This window comes from Copidosoma floridanum, unplaced genomic scaffold (genome assembly GCF_036245765.1).
Source record: "Copidosoma floridanum isolate Cflo_tuat_1 unplaced genomic scaffold, Cflo_Japanese_pri ptg000020l, whole genome shotgun sequence".
Taxonomy (NCBI): Eukaryota; Metazoa; Arthropoda; class Insecta; order Hymenoptera; family Encyrtidae; genus Copidosoma; species Copidosoma floridanum.
In genome coordinates this window covers 1,827,585-1,845,394 of record NW_028321897.1, presented here as the reverse complement: position 1 = coordinate 1,845,394, position 17,810 = coordinate 1,827,585, and the positions used below count along the sequence as shown (strand labels likewise).

The 17,810-nt window shown below is 32.9% G+C and overlaps 1 pseudogene; it reads right to left on the bottom strand.

Annotated features, from left to right (window-relative positions):
* Positions 1 to 454: 454 nt before the first annotated feature.
* Positions 455 to 2,379, bottom strand: LOC106637919 (vascular endothelial growth factor receptor 1-like; annotated as a pseudogene).
* Between the last annotated feature and the right edge of the window lie 15,431 nt (positions 2,380 to 17,810).

Here is a 17,810-nt window from a genome sequence, read left to right as displayed (position 1 = left end):
AATAATAGTTTGTTTCATCTGAACGACTAACATTATTAATCAACATAATGGCACGGAGAATACGGTTAGTACTTTTTCCTTTGTTAAACGGTAGATAATAAATATTTATAAAGATATGTATTTAATATTCTTTTATTAGAAAAATGAAAAACATTTATAATTAACAATTTGAATAAGAGGTTGAATAATAAACATGTGCTAATATTAATGATATTAGCTCGACTTGATATTATCATTCTGTGCCTAAACTGTATTGATCAGCTTGTACGTGATATAAACGCCCTAGCAAATATCGTTTCTGATAAAAAACCACTATTACTCCTTAAATCATCAAAAAAATTTTAATTGTGTACTTATTTAAGGCGTAAAAGATTGAATTAATTATTTTAATGTTCATGCTCTAAAAGTATGCTGTCATACAAGAAAAATAAAAAGTATTACTTAGCAAACAACGTTAGGTATCAATAAGGACGTTGACGTACGACGGGCTTGCGATTAGCGGAAAAGTATTACCGTAGTTATGCTGATTTGAGAGAGATATTTTGTGATCTAGTGGTAAAATATTAGCTGAGTTGTCCTTTCTTTCCTCTGAGAGACTTGTAACATTAAAAACTTCATACTTGTCATATAATCTCAGGAAGTATAATTTGATGTCATCCTCTAAAAGTTCACCAATGCATTCGAACAGTTTCGTAAAAGATGGTCTGAAAATCGGATTTTTCTCCCAACAACAAAGTATAATATCGTAGCTAAAACAAAAATGAAAGGCGTACAGTAATAGTTTCCAAATATAAGGTATCAAACTCATTAAAAAATTACTTTTACATGTCTTTGGTAGCATAACTAGGACATCTCATGCGGTAGCCTTCGATGAGTTTTTGATACATTTTCTCAAACCCCATACCTGAATAAGGTATTTCGGCTAGGGTGAAAAATTCCCATAAAACTACACCAAATGACCACACCTCTGACATAGTTGAAAAGACCCCGTCCCTCATAGATTCAATAGCCATCCACTTAACAGGAAAGTTTCCTTCACGTTGCTTTTTATAGTTTTCATCCTTGTACAATGCCTTTGCCAAACGAAAATCACAAATTTTAACAACATTGTATTCTGCCCGTAAAATATTTCTTGCAGCCAAGTCACAGTGTAACACCTGCGAATACAGTTATAAGTATAAACTCTAATTAGTTAGTGTACAATCGAGAATACGTCATTGAGAAATCTTGTATTCTCTTATATACTTACTCTCCGTTGGGAAAGATACTCCATGCCATTTGCCACCTGATAAGCCCATAAAAGAAGATCCTGTGAGCAGAGATTCTCGAAATCACTTTCTATGTAGTCCCCCCCATAATTAGAGCGCTAACCTGGCTGGATGCCATCATTGTTGAGATCATCACTAGATTCACCGTCAAAGCTGTGAGCCTCAGAGTCGTAGATAATGGGCTCATTTTTTGTCTTGTTGTTGCTGGAAGCCATGTCGTTATGATCGAAAATGACGAATGCCTTGTGTTTTGTTCTGTTAGTTGAAAATACTGAAGCATATCAGAATGTGTAACTCATTCTTATTCATAGGTGGTCAAAATATTTTGTTTGTTTTTGTTTGGTTTGGCTTATTAGTTTTTTTCTTGTAAAACTACTTTTTGTAATCCACTCAAGATTCATTCTTTCTGTTTTGTAAAAGTTATATTAGTAAGAAACTAATACCTTCTAATATTTTTTCCTATACGTGGATTAATTTTACCCATATTCAGATCAATTTGATTAATAAAACTCTTTCGATGGCGTACAATATAGCTTTGCAGATTTCCAAATCTGCAGAGCTCGACGATTACCAAAAGTTCACCTAAAACATAATTTAATTTTTTGGTTAAATAATTTCTTTTATATGTAGTTCTTACAGTTTTACGTGATTTCTTACGTTTGGATATATTTTTAGTGCAAGCACCTAAAAGACTTTTGATGTTTAAGTGATGTCCTAGATAAATCTTAATTTTGAGCTCCTTTGCTAGTGCACTAATATACATTGGATCTGCATTTTTGCCAACTGTTTTTACAGCTACTATTGTCATTGATTCTCCAGTAAGAATTCCACAAGCTTCTGCTTTATACACAACTCGAAAAGCTCCACTACCCAATTGTTTATCTAAAGATGAATTAATTATAAGTTACACTTTATGATTGGTCACTTAAATGCTTACAATTTCTTTGTTCTGACAATATAATTTTTTACCTAATCTTAATTTCTCTCTAGAAAACTCCCATCTTTTGTCGTAAGGAGGAAGATCTGCTTGATCATCTACTGTTAGTTCTGGGTTCAGTAGATCAAGTGCTCCTTCTCCAAAATGCGTAAGACCAGCTTTTAATAGCTGCATTTCTTTAAACTTGAAAATATTACACATTTTATTATTTTTTTTATTAGTAGGTTCAATTCTTTATCATTAGTGTTATAATAGTAATATTACCTTATTAATCACCTTACTATATTGTGCTTTTAAATAAAAGTAAATTAAAAGAGTCATCAGAATTGTAATGAACCGTACTATTATTCCATTCAAAAAGTCAAGTCTTCGATTCTCTAAAGTCAAAACAATTTTTTTTAAAGAAGAAGTCTTTTTATCAAGGAAAAAAATTGTTTGCTTGCAAAGTATAGTAGAAACAAAATTAAAGCAGAAAATAATGTGGCTAAATAATTTCATAATTTTGACAATTTTTGATGTGTAAGTTCTATGTAATTTTTTTCCAAAGTTTTTTTTGCAATAGTGTGCAAAAAATATATGTTTTACACACTGTGGCAAACGAGGAAAATCAAATCCTTCTTTCGATGGTTTTGTTTAAGAATGAAGTTGATCACGGTACGTTTTCGAGGGGAGTGCACTGGTAAAATTAAGACGCGTAAATCCCCTAAGTTAATTGATGCATAGTATAGTATTTGATTTTCACAGGTACCTATTGCAGGGTTTTTTTACGTATCTTATATCCCGAATTTCTACTTTCCTTGTTCTTTTCCCGTAATTATCATTACTTATTTTCCCAAGTACGCGAGCTTTCGTGCGGGCCACTTGAAAAGCTCCCCTTAGACGACACGATCATCCATTCTTCTGGTAGTGTAATCGAATTAAGTTTCGACAATGGAAATTCAGACTAGAACAAAAAGAATATATTGTAGAGAACTCAACAAAGCCAATCGGTTGTAATAAAATTGAACAAAAACATTTTCCTCTAATGCCTCAAAAAAATGGCAAAAATGGTAAAACACGATTTTTAGCGTCGGAAACGAAAACAGTAAGCCTTAAAAAAAAAAAAAAAAAAAAAAATGAAAGTATGTGTGGTAAAAAGATAAACAAAATAAGCTTCAGTCAATCCCAATTGGTCCAATGGTTTCCCACAAAATGCAAAAAATCTCGATTTTTGAGTCAATATTCGAAAATTAATAACTCTCTTTTGCATAAACATTAGGAGCTGAAATTTGGCAGAGTTGTAGCTTTAGTAGTCTTCAACAACCACGCCAAATTTAAGCAAGATCATATGGATAGTTTTTGCAAACCGCAGCTAAATGCAAAAAAAGGTACTTTGGCAAAAGGGCCTAAAAAAAGTAATTTACAACGATGCAATTTTTTTGCGGGATCATATTCGTTAATACTTACTCTCCATCTTACCAAAGTATCAAACTTTTTTACAGTGTGCAAGTAGCTTAAAAAAAGATAAACCACATAGATATTCTTTGTGCACGGCAGTACGGTGCGTGAGAGGCAATGAGCCAATTACCTCAATTGTTTCCTTTTTCAACTGTATCTTTAAAAAAATGGGTAAAAAAAGATTTTCTTTTCTGTGCCGTATTTGAAAAATTAATACGGATACTTACAAAATCTTCGGAAAATTTTTGTCACAAAACCTACCAAATTTCCACATAACCTCTCAAATTTCGAAAAACAGTCATACCTCAAAAGGGAAGCCAAATAGGCCAAAAATAATCCTAGGTATAGACAATAATTATTAAGGTGCAAAAATATATGTTACACAGATTCATACAATCAAACGTAATAAGTCTAAAAATAACAAGTCATATTTCAAAGGCAAAGCTACATATCCTAGCTATAAATTGATTTATTTTTTATTTCCTGATCTATCATGGAAAACCAAACGAATAGTTTTCACGTGAACAAAACCCATATTCTTATTATTAATTTTGAGATTAGTAGAAATTAGTTATAGATACGGGTAAATTTTAATATGAAATTATAAATAACCATAGTAAACAAATTAAAATGAAAAATTACAACTTTACAATAGAAAATAGCTAAATGTCTATTATTTTCCTTAATCTTAATCAGATAAGTAAAGTGGATTATTTTATTATTATTATAGTAGCCAAAATAAAAAAAAATCGAGTTTTTTTGCATTTTGTGGGAAACCGTTGGATCAATTAGGATTGACTGAAGCTTATTTTGTTTATCTTTTTACCACACATACTTTCATTTTTTTTTTTTTTTTTTTTTTTTTAAGGCTTACTGTTTTCGTTTCCGACGCTAAAAATCGTATTTTTGCCATTTTTTTGAGGCAGTAGAGGAAAATATTTTTCGTTCAATTTTATTACAGCCGATTGGCTTTGTTGAGTTCCCCACAATATATTTTTTGTGTTCTAGTCTGAATTTCTTGAAAAATTACCAACATATCAGCTAATTCGATCACACTATGGGTACAATTTATAAAACACAGCGATTTTCTCAAGCACACCCCAGGTATTATAAAGATTAATGGAAGGATATTTTCCAATAAACTACCTAACTAGCCGTACCGACCTGTGAATAACCGACAGTGGCTTTATCTGGTGAGCTGGCCACGGGTTGGCTTTCCTTCGAAAAAGAAGCTCCGGGAGGTCCAGACATTACCAGAAAAACCGACTTTTTGTTTTAAAAATCGGATAAGTGATTTTTCGGCATCCCGGATACTTATTCATCCCATCGAAAAAAAAGAGAAAAAAAATCTTTTATTTTTTGACGGTATTTGAACCCAGAACCTTCAATATCTTTGACTAGGATGCTAGCACGTTATCCAATAAGCCATCGAAGCTCTATAAATAATTAGTGTAATAGAGATATTAAAATGTAAATGCTATTTAATTAGGTTTTTCAGATACAGTAGTCCTTTAATCGGATGTGAGGCATCGTTGATTATATTCCCTCAGAACCATGCTACCTTTTACAATTATTCTTAAAAATTCTATTGCTAAGAGTTGATAATATTTATTTATTATTAGAAATTGATATACAATATGAAAATTTCTTTTAACAATCAGGTATAAAATACCTAGATTGATTAATATTAATAAGTTTAACTTCACAAGTTATTTATGTGGGACAGCAGCTCTGTCAGGCACAAGGAGTCGTTTCTTATCTTTCTCCAAAAACGAAGTTTAATTATATGCATTGATGGTTGTTACCTTTTACAATAATTTTTTGAGACTTTGTTACTGGCCAAAATCCATTTTCTGCAACACATGAATAATTGCCACTGTCGGTTTTCAAAAGATATCGTATTGTCAATTTCTGATTTCTGTCCTCTAAATTAAACTGATTTGATGACTCCAAATATATGCCGTCCTTAAACCATGTAATATTAGGTACTGGCGTTCCTCCAACGTAACATGATAAATAGACGGGATTTTCAGGATCTTTTGCAAATCTTATTATTGCAGTATCATTCATATTTGTTCGAACAAAGTGAGCCGGAACTATAAATAAAAAATTATTGAAATCAAAGATGAAAGTGATTAAACTTTGTAAAAAGTAACCAGCAGCATAATAATTTCAGTCAACATTTTTTTCCAAATACCATTTATATTGAGAGAATATTTTTCTGAAATTTCCTCATGCCATAAATTTTTAGCTGTACAATAATAATCCCTTTTATCCGTTAGACTCACATTATTGATCGATATAATGGCACGGTGAGTATAGTTAGTTTCTTCAAACGTGACGTGTATTCTTTCTAAAACATTAAATGATTCAGATTATTTAAGTTCAGACAAACTGTCGTACTCTAAAAATGTATAAATAGAGCTATTTCAACATAAATCTGGAACTGACCGGAATCTACAAGTTTTTGGTTTTTATCATCACACCAAAATACCTCAGAATATTCGCGAATGACAGCAGTGCATACTAAAGAAATATTTTGACCATCATAAAATTTTGTTTTTGGCTTCATAATTCCATAGGACTTATTATGGATTCCGTCTAAAAAAAAGCAAAGTGAAAAACAATGTATGACGAAAAATTTTTAATCTAAAACTTGAAAACAGTTGAGTGCTAAAATGTATAAACCTGTGATGTGAACATCATGTTCCGTATCATCACATCCATAATCATTGCAAGCCGTGCACTTGATTTTTGACCTTACTTTAAGGATTACTGTCACTGTTGACTCAGTTTTAGCATTGTTCGTTTGATTATTTGTTTCTGTATCCTCTAGAAACTGTATTATAAATTAAACTATAATTACCTTTTATACGTTCGATTATTATACAGTATGATAAATGCAAATAAATACTTGTAACTTGGATGTCTCATCAATTCCGTGAAATAGCGATTTCGGGTAAATTTTGTAGCTCCACGATATATTAAATTTTGATGTACTTTTAACATGGCAAACAAAGGTCGCGCTTTCGTTAAAGGTGTAGTAACGTTTAAGATATAACTTATTAAATTTTACCGACGGCTTATCTGCAAACAAAAATTAATGCAACCCTTGTTATATTACAAATAAAAGAAAATTACATACTCGCAGAACTCTAACTTTTCTACCAGAGTACTAGTTTATACTTTTTTTTAAACAAATAACTATTCTGGGCCTAATATGTATTAAAATAATGCACAAAAATATATTTTGAGTGGCTTAAATGAAAATAAAAGATTATCACAAGATTAGATGCACCACATATTTTGGATTCAACGTAAAGTTATATATAAAAATACGCTTAACCTATGGTAGCTATAAATCAGTAGGATCAGAGTATTAGAGTACTTGAAAAAGTAAGTATTTTCTGATACTAGTAAAATCTATTATAAGAGCGCTTATTCTTGAAAACATTAAACAGCTGATGTATTATGTATCCGTAAAGTATAGATTTGAAGTTATGTACATTATTATTACTATTACTCTGTTATGGTTACTATCATTTGTATGAGCAATAAAACATTAACTAATCACTGTTTTACTGTTCATCAATAGTAGAAATCATTATGGTACCATTTCTATAGTCTTTTTATGTTATATATGAGTTGCTTTCTTATATATGAGGTAGCTAAGTTACGACCGTTCCTCAAGTTATGTAATACACATGCACATGATAGATTCCAACTTATTCTGAGAATTTTGACGATTCCGAACATGCGGCGCACTTTCAGCTTTTAATTTTAAAAGCCGGATTATTTTGTACTATAGGTGCTTAAAATATTGTAATGCAAATGAGTGGCAGTATTATTAAGAGTCTTGTTGATGTTGGGCAGTTTTGAATGATTATAATCTTGAAATGTCAAAAATGTTTGATTTACAGAGAATTTCAAGATGAAACGTTAAGTTCTTGATTCCCGCAATATTTTCAGCTATAAGTGTATAAATATAAGTGTATTGTAGGCATTAATATTATTTATACGTAAGCTACTTGTTGATTCGTTGTACTTTGTTACTATTGAGTAGTCTTTATTTTTGAAGTAATACATTGGGCCACCATGATTATCTACCCTGAAAATACAAATAATTTTCCATATGACTAATTACAAATAATAATTTATATTTATTAAATCAAATGTTAAAAAAAGTTAAATATGTCACCAGCTTAAAGTAGGTGTTGGACACGCAGTGACATAAGCCACAAAAGTCACAGATTTACTAACTATGCCATATACGTTTTTATCGGTAGACGTAAGATTAATGTATGGATTGTTGGAGTCTGTCAAAAAAAAATATTTATCATTGTTATAGAGTAAATATTGACGAACTAATCATTACTATAGAGTAAATAAAAGTTAGATCTCTATAATATACCATATACGCAGATGTAATACACATCAGAACTTTTTGCTTCATTAAACGATGATTTTACTTGACATACGTAATTCCCTTGATCACCATAAGTCACGTTGTCAATTATGAGCTCAGATGTTATTGTATTAAATTCGTCATATTTGCTTACAACTTCATTAACAGTTTCCAAAATTGTGCTAGAAGTCTAATTAATATAAACATGTTGTAATATGTGTGATGTATAAAAAATATTGTATGTAAACTTTCGTCGTTACTGGAATAATTCTAATGGTCCTAAGGTACTCAATATTACCAAGTTCTGAGGAATTTTCCAAATAATATTGTAAAGAGCTTCTCTGCTGACTGCAACAGAACATTTAACACTCAATCTTGAGCCTGTAGTGACGTCTTTGGAACCATCTACTCTTATATTTGGCCGATTCATGCATGCAAAATCTGATACGGAATAAACTTCTATTTCGATTACGCTTGCCAAACTGTTTTGATTTACTGAGCAAGTAAATACACTAAGGTAATCAATTTTCGTATCCTTGATAATGTAACCAATTTTGGGATCAAAAATTATCTTTTCATTGGGTTCAAGTACCTAAGATAGTTGAAAATACTTTAAAAATGGCAGTAGTTAAGCAATAAACAAGTATTTTGAGTTATATTACTTTCTCCTTATTTTTTAAAGTCACTTGGAATTCAGGAGAAGTCGTCTGGCATGGAAAAGTTACGTATCCTTGACATCCAGAAGCTACCAAGTAACCCCCTTTTTTATTTACGTGCACAAATGGATTTTTATTGGCTGCATATGAAAAAGTAGACATTTACAAATAATCTTACGTAGTGGTGGAATTACGATTTGTAAATATTCAATTTGTTTTTCATCTTACATGTAACATAAACGTACATCCAACTAACATTCCGATCGGTGTAGTTCTTGAGCATCATATTTGTTATTTGTTTGCTTTCATCAGCACAACAATACCAGCCAGTATCTCCAAACACGGTTGATGATCTTATAAATGTCTTGTTATTGCTCCTGCCTTCTGGTATTATATCGGGTCGAGAGGTTTTCTATTTTCCAACGCAAAAACGTTTCGTTATTATTTCTCCAAAATATTTATATTCTACCACCAATATGTACATCAAATGGCCAAATTGTCCAACTTACCCTGCCTCTTGTATTGCTGGTGGGAAAATGAAAATTAATATTAGCATTGCTCATGCATGTTATTTTGAGAGTTTCTCCTTCATTAATCTGCAATTCGGCCACATTTGGATAAAGCTGAGGCTTAAATGCATGATAGCCTATAAATAGTATTGTAATAAATTAAGACATAGTATTTATTTTTAGTTAAAAAATAGGTGTTTCTTTAAAAAATTATACTGTTTAGATAGCCCTTAATTGAAATGATCAATGAGAAATTGGAGTGAACACAAGATCAGCAAAAGGGTGAGAATTTTCACCCTATCAAGGATACACGATGTGTTATACTTGTAGGTATTTATGAATAACCGTCTCTTAAGTGATGCTATTAACGGTACTGGAATTTTCGAATTTTTATCCTCATTACCTATGAATTTTTTCCTATCTCGTTAGTTTTGAAAGCAATTAAATAAGAATGCTTATTTGGTTTTATGAACGTTTTTCCTGGAATAGCATGTTTTGTCTGTTTTGAATACATTTTTAAAAAATAAAAAAAATGTCTACTCTAATATTTGAAGCTAAGACAAGTAATAAGTCATTACGTAAGAAGTGCCCGAATTTTGTGATACTATTTGATTTTTGGTGCAAAACAGGGGAAATAATGTAGTACTTTATCACACAGTCGTTTACTTAATTTAATGAAATTTAGTTATTTGTTGGAGACTTAACTCATTTGCACGGAAGCGATACGAAGTGAGTATCAAAAGGGGTAAAGCCTGTACCTTAGCACTGATATTTATTTAAGATTCGTATACTTAAGTTTTTTAAATAGCGAAAAACTATTCCTTTTGTTATGTCTTATAAATTTTGGTGTAGTTGAGCTTCTTTCATCTTATTATACAGCTATACCGATAAATATGTGCAAGAAAATCGTTGAAAGGATAAAAACACAGATGAGTGTAGACTCAAATGCTCAAATCAAGATTGTCCACCGTTTCCTACGAGTAGAAGTACAGGACATTATTCTATTCATTGAATTGTGTCTAAACGTATAAAAAAATACCATATCGACGTTTGAAAATAAAATTATGTGTTAAATAAATACCATATAACAAGAATACGTTTTTTTTAATGGAGCTGGGATAGGCATTTTGTATTTTTCCATTGGATGATAGCCGCGTACCGATAATTCAATCAATTTTAGAGATTTATTGCTTTTATTTATAGAGAACCAGTTCCATAATACTCTAACTTGTTTTTTATTACCTTCTGCAGACTAATCATTAACAAAAACTTTTGCAAATGTTTTAGAATATTCAATTTAGATTGACAATGAAACTGTTTTCTCAAAACGAACAAACAATTAGTCTTTAAATTATTCATAGCTAAATTTGCAAACATTGGTGATTGAACACTTATGGTGATCGTTATATTCATAACTAAACCATGCAGAAAATGTAAATATGCTGAAAAATATTTCCACTTTGAAGAAAAATGTAAAAACACGCTTTTCAAAGTGAACGAATAAAATCTCATTTTTGTTACTACCATATGTATACTAAACTATTAAATCTTGAAATTGATATCAGCTTTCTCAAAAAATCCATCGGACATTTAGAATCAAAAATACACGGACCAAAAATGATTTTCTTACAAAAAATTATTATTTCTGTTCCAGAAACAACAATATAAACTCTTACAAATACATTTTCGATTAATTATTATTAATTTAAAAAAATAAATTTTTTTTTTGCAAATTGGACCTTAGAGTATATGTTAGAATAGTACAAAAATATCGTCAACCAATAAAACAAACAAAAAATCATACAACTTGGAATGAGAGAAAGAGTCCTCATAAACTATTTTACAAGCAAACAAAAGCGGTAACACTCACGTAGTTAAAGCTTTCTTGTTGTATATCAACACTATTTTTTCGCTTAATTTGATTGATACATTTATAAAACTACTGTGCAAAAAGTATAGATCAAAAACTGAGATTAAAAAGCTAAGTTTTGGTGCACCATTACACACGTTACTGGTTAAGATTATAATACAAAGTTTTAGGTATTTCAAAACTATAATATGAGAGCATGTGGAGTGATAGTTAATCATTGATGACAGTGTAAGTTTTTCACATATACGTGCCTGAAAATGTGACAGCAAAAATAAGTAGTTTTGCCCATTGAAGAAGAGTTATCGAATCGCTTGACATTGCTCACTGTAGGATGTGTCCGACTCGTTACAGCAGTACTTCGTAAATCAAGTAATTGAAGCCTGGAAAATCAAAGCCTGACTGGGACCTAATCTATTTGCTTATTTCCAGTAAAGCCTTCGTACCTTTTTCTTCTCTTCAAATAGAGAATTGGAGAGCTGTACACATATATTATTATAGTCTGTAGAGATACTAAAAGACTACGCCTCGTCGCTCGCAATACACAGGTGTGTGATTGTGATTTGTTGAAAAGCAATGAAGCTGTTTTCGTCATAACTTCAAACTTTTTTACAGCCCTCCCCCCTATTCTATTATCAAGCTACACTGTGTAGCATAGCAATATCATGATCTCCACCTTTCAATAATTTGAAACGTTAGAAGTTCCAACTTGGAATCTATATCATTGTATGGTAAATGGCAGTAACAATAATTACCAAATATTTTACTTTGAATTTCGAACTATCTAACGAATGGGTAAAACACAAAATATTACAGATTTTTTACGGGTGGTTGTTTAAAACAACTGAAACGACACTTAATGACTCATGTGATAAGCAAAAAACTGTAATTTAAAAGCCTTGTGCTTAAGTGCCAAAATAAAACAAAGATAACCACCAAAACAACTTTTAACTGATACATTTAAGCAAATTAAAAGGATTGAATGTGTTAGAAAACGTATTAAACAATACAATAAACAACGTTTGTATTTACAATAATAATGCAACCAGCCTCAGAAGTGGTAGCTCTAATTGTTTTCTATATTCTGAGGTGGCGTTGTAATTATTAATGAAATATCATAAGGAGAAAAAATGTGTGCAAAATGATTAGCACCATAAAATATTAACCACCAAAATCGAGGTATGGATCAGCTATACTACAATTTCCAATGGAGATACAGAAGTAAACAATTTTTTAAACTTAAAAAAAAAGAACATCAACCGTTGGATAAATCCTACGCTTCGCAAGTGTCACAGCTGTCATCATAACTATTTGAACTTTGAACAGCTACTGTGAGATGATCATAAAAAAAAAAAATTATTTTAAGACAGTGTGGAAGTGCCAACAATTGTTTAAACTTCTCTTATTGCAAAATCTTGTCTTATTTTGCGATGAAATCATATTAAGAGATAGAAGCTTTACTTAACAGTTTTTAATAGTATATTACGATACTAATGCGTGGGGAAAGTGATTGACGTGCGCGTGTCCGTCACATAACCTCTATCACGTATGGTGTATACAAATTTTCGACACAACGCGCGTGCAGGGGAACGAGATTTAGAGATCTATTGTGGCTCTGCAAAGACCTCGACATACACACGCACTCGCACGAGTGCGCTGCACGAGCTGTGAGCCGGGTGTATTAATCGAGGTCTTTAAAGCCACAACAGATGGCTTATAATAATTGAGGTCCCCGCGCACGGCGGGTCGAAATAATAGTATATTACGCACCTAGTGGGCGAGGTTAAGAATGTCACAGATTTCATGTAAATAAACGTCCGAGGCGAAGTCGAGGGTGGATAACGTGAAATCTAGGGCATTTCTTAACTTCCGAACGTGGTGCGTATACTATTTTTCTGCATACCCTCGTCGAAAGAGCTGATTATCTGTTTTGGAGCAGGGCAGATATGAAGCACTTTCGGTGGGGGTATACAGAAAAAATTATGATTCATCTTACAGTTAATACTAAGGATGTTATGAAATTTCCAACAGTTATCGAGTGAAGTCGTCCAGAGATGTTTTTGCCTAGAGTTACTACCTTCGTCTTTCGCTCTTTTGAGTCTTTCGTTTTCCCTTTTTTTCCTCATTCAAAGCTTTTTTCCTCTGTAAATATCTACTACCAACTAGAACTAATAAAGCTTTGGATATGGTTAACCTATCCTCATTGTTTTTTTTCTTTTATCCGTAGATTTTCGAGTTTGGCTCGCTCCCACCTCTCCCTCCCGGCTTGTGCAATCGTCACCGCGTTAGTGTTTTTCTCTAGGCTAGAAACAGACCCGGTACATCCGTAGGACTCGCTTTCCTCGTCCCCTTTTGCATCGCTTTTCTTTTTGTCAGAAATTTGACTGTACTGCCCAAGAAGTATCTTTTAAGCAACGTTGTAGATTAACTACTGAACTCGTGTATGCGGGCCAGTCTCACGCCAACGTCTTCTTTAAATTCGTTGTCATCCTCGAAATCTTAGGCTAGATGACACATGCAGTTTAAATGCTATCATTCTGCAAATACGGACAAGCATGGTTGTTGAAACTGTTATGCATGCAAGGGGGCTAAATTATATCGATTTTCAACTTCATTATACGTGTGCAGTTGTATGAATAAATAGAGATAAGCTCATTAGTTATTATATTCTAACCTTAATAAATGAAAATGGATGGACAAAAGATGCAAGAGGCTGTACAAATTGGAACGAGAAAGATGGAAGAAGAAGAGCGGCGAGTCGGAATGGGACATTGGTTTTTCGGAGGTCATACCCCGTTTACTTAATTCCTGATGTGTCAATATCGAAAGATAAATGGAGTCAACTTCCAGAAAGTACAATTTATGGCAACCATGAACAAATTAATGCAGCTGTTGTACTGTTACTATCTGGACACGGATAAGAAAATTGATGAGTCATTGGACGGCAAAACTCAGCGATGAGTTTCGCATGTCCAGGTATTAACTTTCGATATTATTTTTAGCTAATTCTAACATCATGCTAACAGTGAATTATTGAAATTGTATTTGTTTAAGCTTTCACTATCCTACAAATAGTCACGTGGAATTGGAGATTCCTTAAGAGCACTCCATGTCCCACGATCAATCTGACTATTAAGACAGCTGCAGCAGCATAGAAGAAGTTGACGACAACAGATCTCTGTTCAGGTACATTCATTTTTAAATTTAATATACGTTAGATACATGGTACAAAAATTTCTTATATTGTACAAACAACACGTATATAATGATACATGGGCAACCTCAATATGTAGTGGCGATGACTCGTACACGGAGGGTGCTACTCAAGACTTCACTGATATGGATTCTGTAAAACGTCACGTTTCCTGGAGACTGCAGTGACCTTTTCAAAAGTTACTTCATTTATAAGGGCTGTTTAGCGCTTGTGCGCTCTTATTTTATTTACTAATAAATTATTTTTTTAAATCTTATTTATATAAAACCCACGTGCTTGATATGAGCCTAGACTAATTGCCGAACAAATAACAAGGCTTCAGTCACGTGATGTCCTGTTTTTCAAGATAGGATATAATTACTGCATGTGTATTTTAAAAGTATTTTATTTTTAGATGACGATGGAGTTCCGTAAGTACACGTATGTGACGACAAGGAAAATGATGATGAAGCCACATAACCCGCCAAGGTTCAGAACGTTGTAAACTTTATGATGGCACAGTGGGTTTTAAGTAGTAAACGTATTTTATAAACGTACTGATAACAAGAATAATCAATAATTTCTTTCTTTTTAGAACCCACGATTACGCGAAAACGAAAGGAATGAGACACATGAATCAAATATTTATTTATGCTATATTGTGAGGGTCTAATTCATATAGTAAGTAATTATTTGCTTATCACCAATTTGAGTTCAAGATGCTACCCCTAAAACACTTGCTACCCGGTTTGCTAGAATGTAAATGCGTGAGATGGATGAAACAAGCGCCTATAACGCAACTATACAAAACACTTATATGTATGCCGAAACAAACAATGATTGTGAATCGCGGTGAAATGTGCAAGTCATTCGAGCCGCCTAATCAAAGCCGCCGACGCCGCTGCGAATCTGGAGGGTATAAAAGGCCCATGCAAGCCCACGTTAACCACTTTTGCCATCAGCAACGAGTCCGGCGCTTTGACTAGGGAGCTCTGCTCTTCAAAGCACTGTTGTAGTATTATCGCAATAAATAGCGAATTTATATATATATATATATATTTGATTATCATTTCTTATATTACACTATTCATTTTAAATACTGCACTGGATATAAGGGCGACGAAGAGGCTATTACAGTCTCCTAGTTTTCCCCATACACCAGTTACTCCTCTTTTGTGTTCCTCGGGTAAGGAGCGGATCTCCGGGGCAATACGAACCGGAGCTATCCTCTAGGTAAGGAAGCTAACGAACTGGCGGACCTTCAGGGCAATACGAACTGGAGCAATCCCGGTTCCTAGGCGACTTACCGCACCCAACAGGAACTCAAGAGAGTCCTATAAATTTTTATTTACTAATATATAAGATCATCGGACGTGTGCACCACGGGTCAGGGGCATTGCGAATCTGACTACGTCCCTGCACACATCCACTGAAGTATCTCGTGATACAAGTTGGGGGCAATACGAATCCAACATTGTACCCACGAGTCCCCATGGTCCTCTATCCTTCTTAAAAGTATATCCACTAATACTAACTTACATGAATATATCACGTCACATAAAAGAACCATCAAATAACAGTTATTGAATTTATACTTAAAATATCTTAATATAATTACGACCCTTACAATATATGTACGTAAACAATTAAGAAAAATCATTTGGGAAAAAATTGATAATAATAGCAATAAATGAGCTTAAAGTTTTTCAAAAACACGCTAGCTTTTCACTTTACTTCAGTAGAATCCACTAGGTGGCGTAGAAGTAAAATCAAAGCTACCTGCAATTGAAGTAAGTGGGTCTGGTTATAATATCCCCGAGCAAATTATCAACGACCATCTTGATGAGATTTTGTTTTTCGTTGAGTTTTTGTTTTGTTCATACCTGTCTGCTCCTTCTGTGTCAACCTGGGTAAAACCAGCCGTCATGTGTCACTTCAAAGTGCGTGCATTGGTCCTACCTACCACTCTTGTAGGTCCCTGACCCGTCTTCTCTTTCCATAGTGTAACCATCAAATCTTTCATCTTTTTCTCTGCTTCTAAATTTCTTCCTTTTCGTTGGGTGCAGAATCTTCGGATTGATCCCCTGATAAAGTTCTTAGCCGGTAAGAATCCGGCACTACCCTCTCTCTTGAGAGTGTTTATGCAAAATTTTCTCCATCAACTATACAAAAAAAAAAAAATAATAATAATAATAATGACCATTGTCATTCACCGATAGTGCAAGAATACAGCTGCGAGTCGCGCAGCTGGGTATTCCGGCTACTGACGACACTCAACTCCAATGGATAAGCGACTTATGTCGAATACATCTCAAATCACGAAGATAAAAGGCTATATGAAGTAGGCTACTACTAAACCAAGTCAGTTATTTACTGGCAGACGTCACGAGCAGAGTATTTCGTCGCAAGGCGACCATCGAGCCTACATTACATTACTCTCTCGACTCTGTAAACATTCAACCAAGAATCACTGATGCTCCCCGAGGTCTGCACCAGAGCATCTCTGTCTGCACTGGGCGAACCTAACTGCTATAAAGGAAAAATAAACTTTAGCTAATGAGACAGTCTCCAATGGGCAAGTATCACGAACCAATCTCCCCACCTAAGATCACCAAAACGACTGAGCTCTGCAAAAAAAGGTGCTTTGGACATCATCGTCAACCAGGACGCATTGGATCAGTCTGGTGTTACAACAGCACATTAGAGAATATTACCCTTAGATATATAAACACAAGTTTCAAAAAAAAATTATACGAAATAGTCAACTTACAATCTCGTTATTTCACTGATAAGAAAATTTCTACTTTTTAGTAAAATATATCTTCGTACATGTATTTATTCTTCATGACATTAAATATTGAAATTTTAAGATAAATAATTTATTGTTTAATTTCTTACTTAATTAGGGATTTTCGAAATGTGAGGGATATCAATAAGAAATGACATGCTCGGTATTTTCTCACGCAGCTCTCTTTTGAAATTTAAAAAGAGAGGCTGTGTCATAGTTTTATTATGTAAACTTCTGTAAGATTGATCCTTTTTGGCTGCATTGAATATTTATAAGTTACACATAGATTCATCTTAAATATTAAATTTTTTAGTCACAACGATTATGATTGATTCGTTGGATGTCATGTCTTATACTTTATTACAGAGCGAATAAAAATGTACATTATATATGTATACAAACACAACGTAACGTAACAATGATTTTAAGCTTTTTTTTGTGTTTTATTTATTTTTAAGTTTTTTTTTTCTATCAGAACACAATGTAACGGTTTTTCTGTAACAACACAATGTAACAAGAATTTTTTGCTTTTTTGCAATCTCTTTTATTCCTACATATTTTCTTCTCCAATGTCATTCCACTCAAAGAAAAGCGCACAAACATATTTTTATTATTAATCATAAGACTTTGTTATTTTTTAATTTACGTACATACACAATTTCAAGTGTGGTATAAATATGTTATTATGGGCCTTAGAAGAATTTTGTTTCATGTAACATAAATATATGCCGATCACTTTGATGACTATAA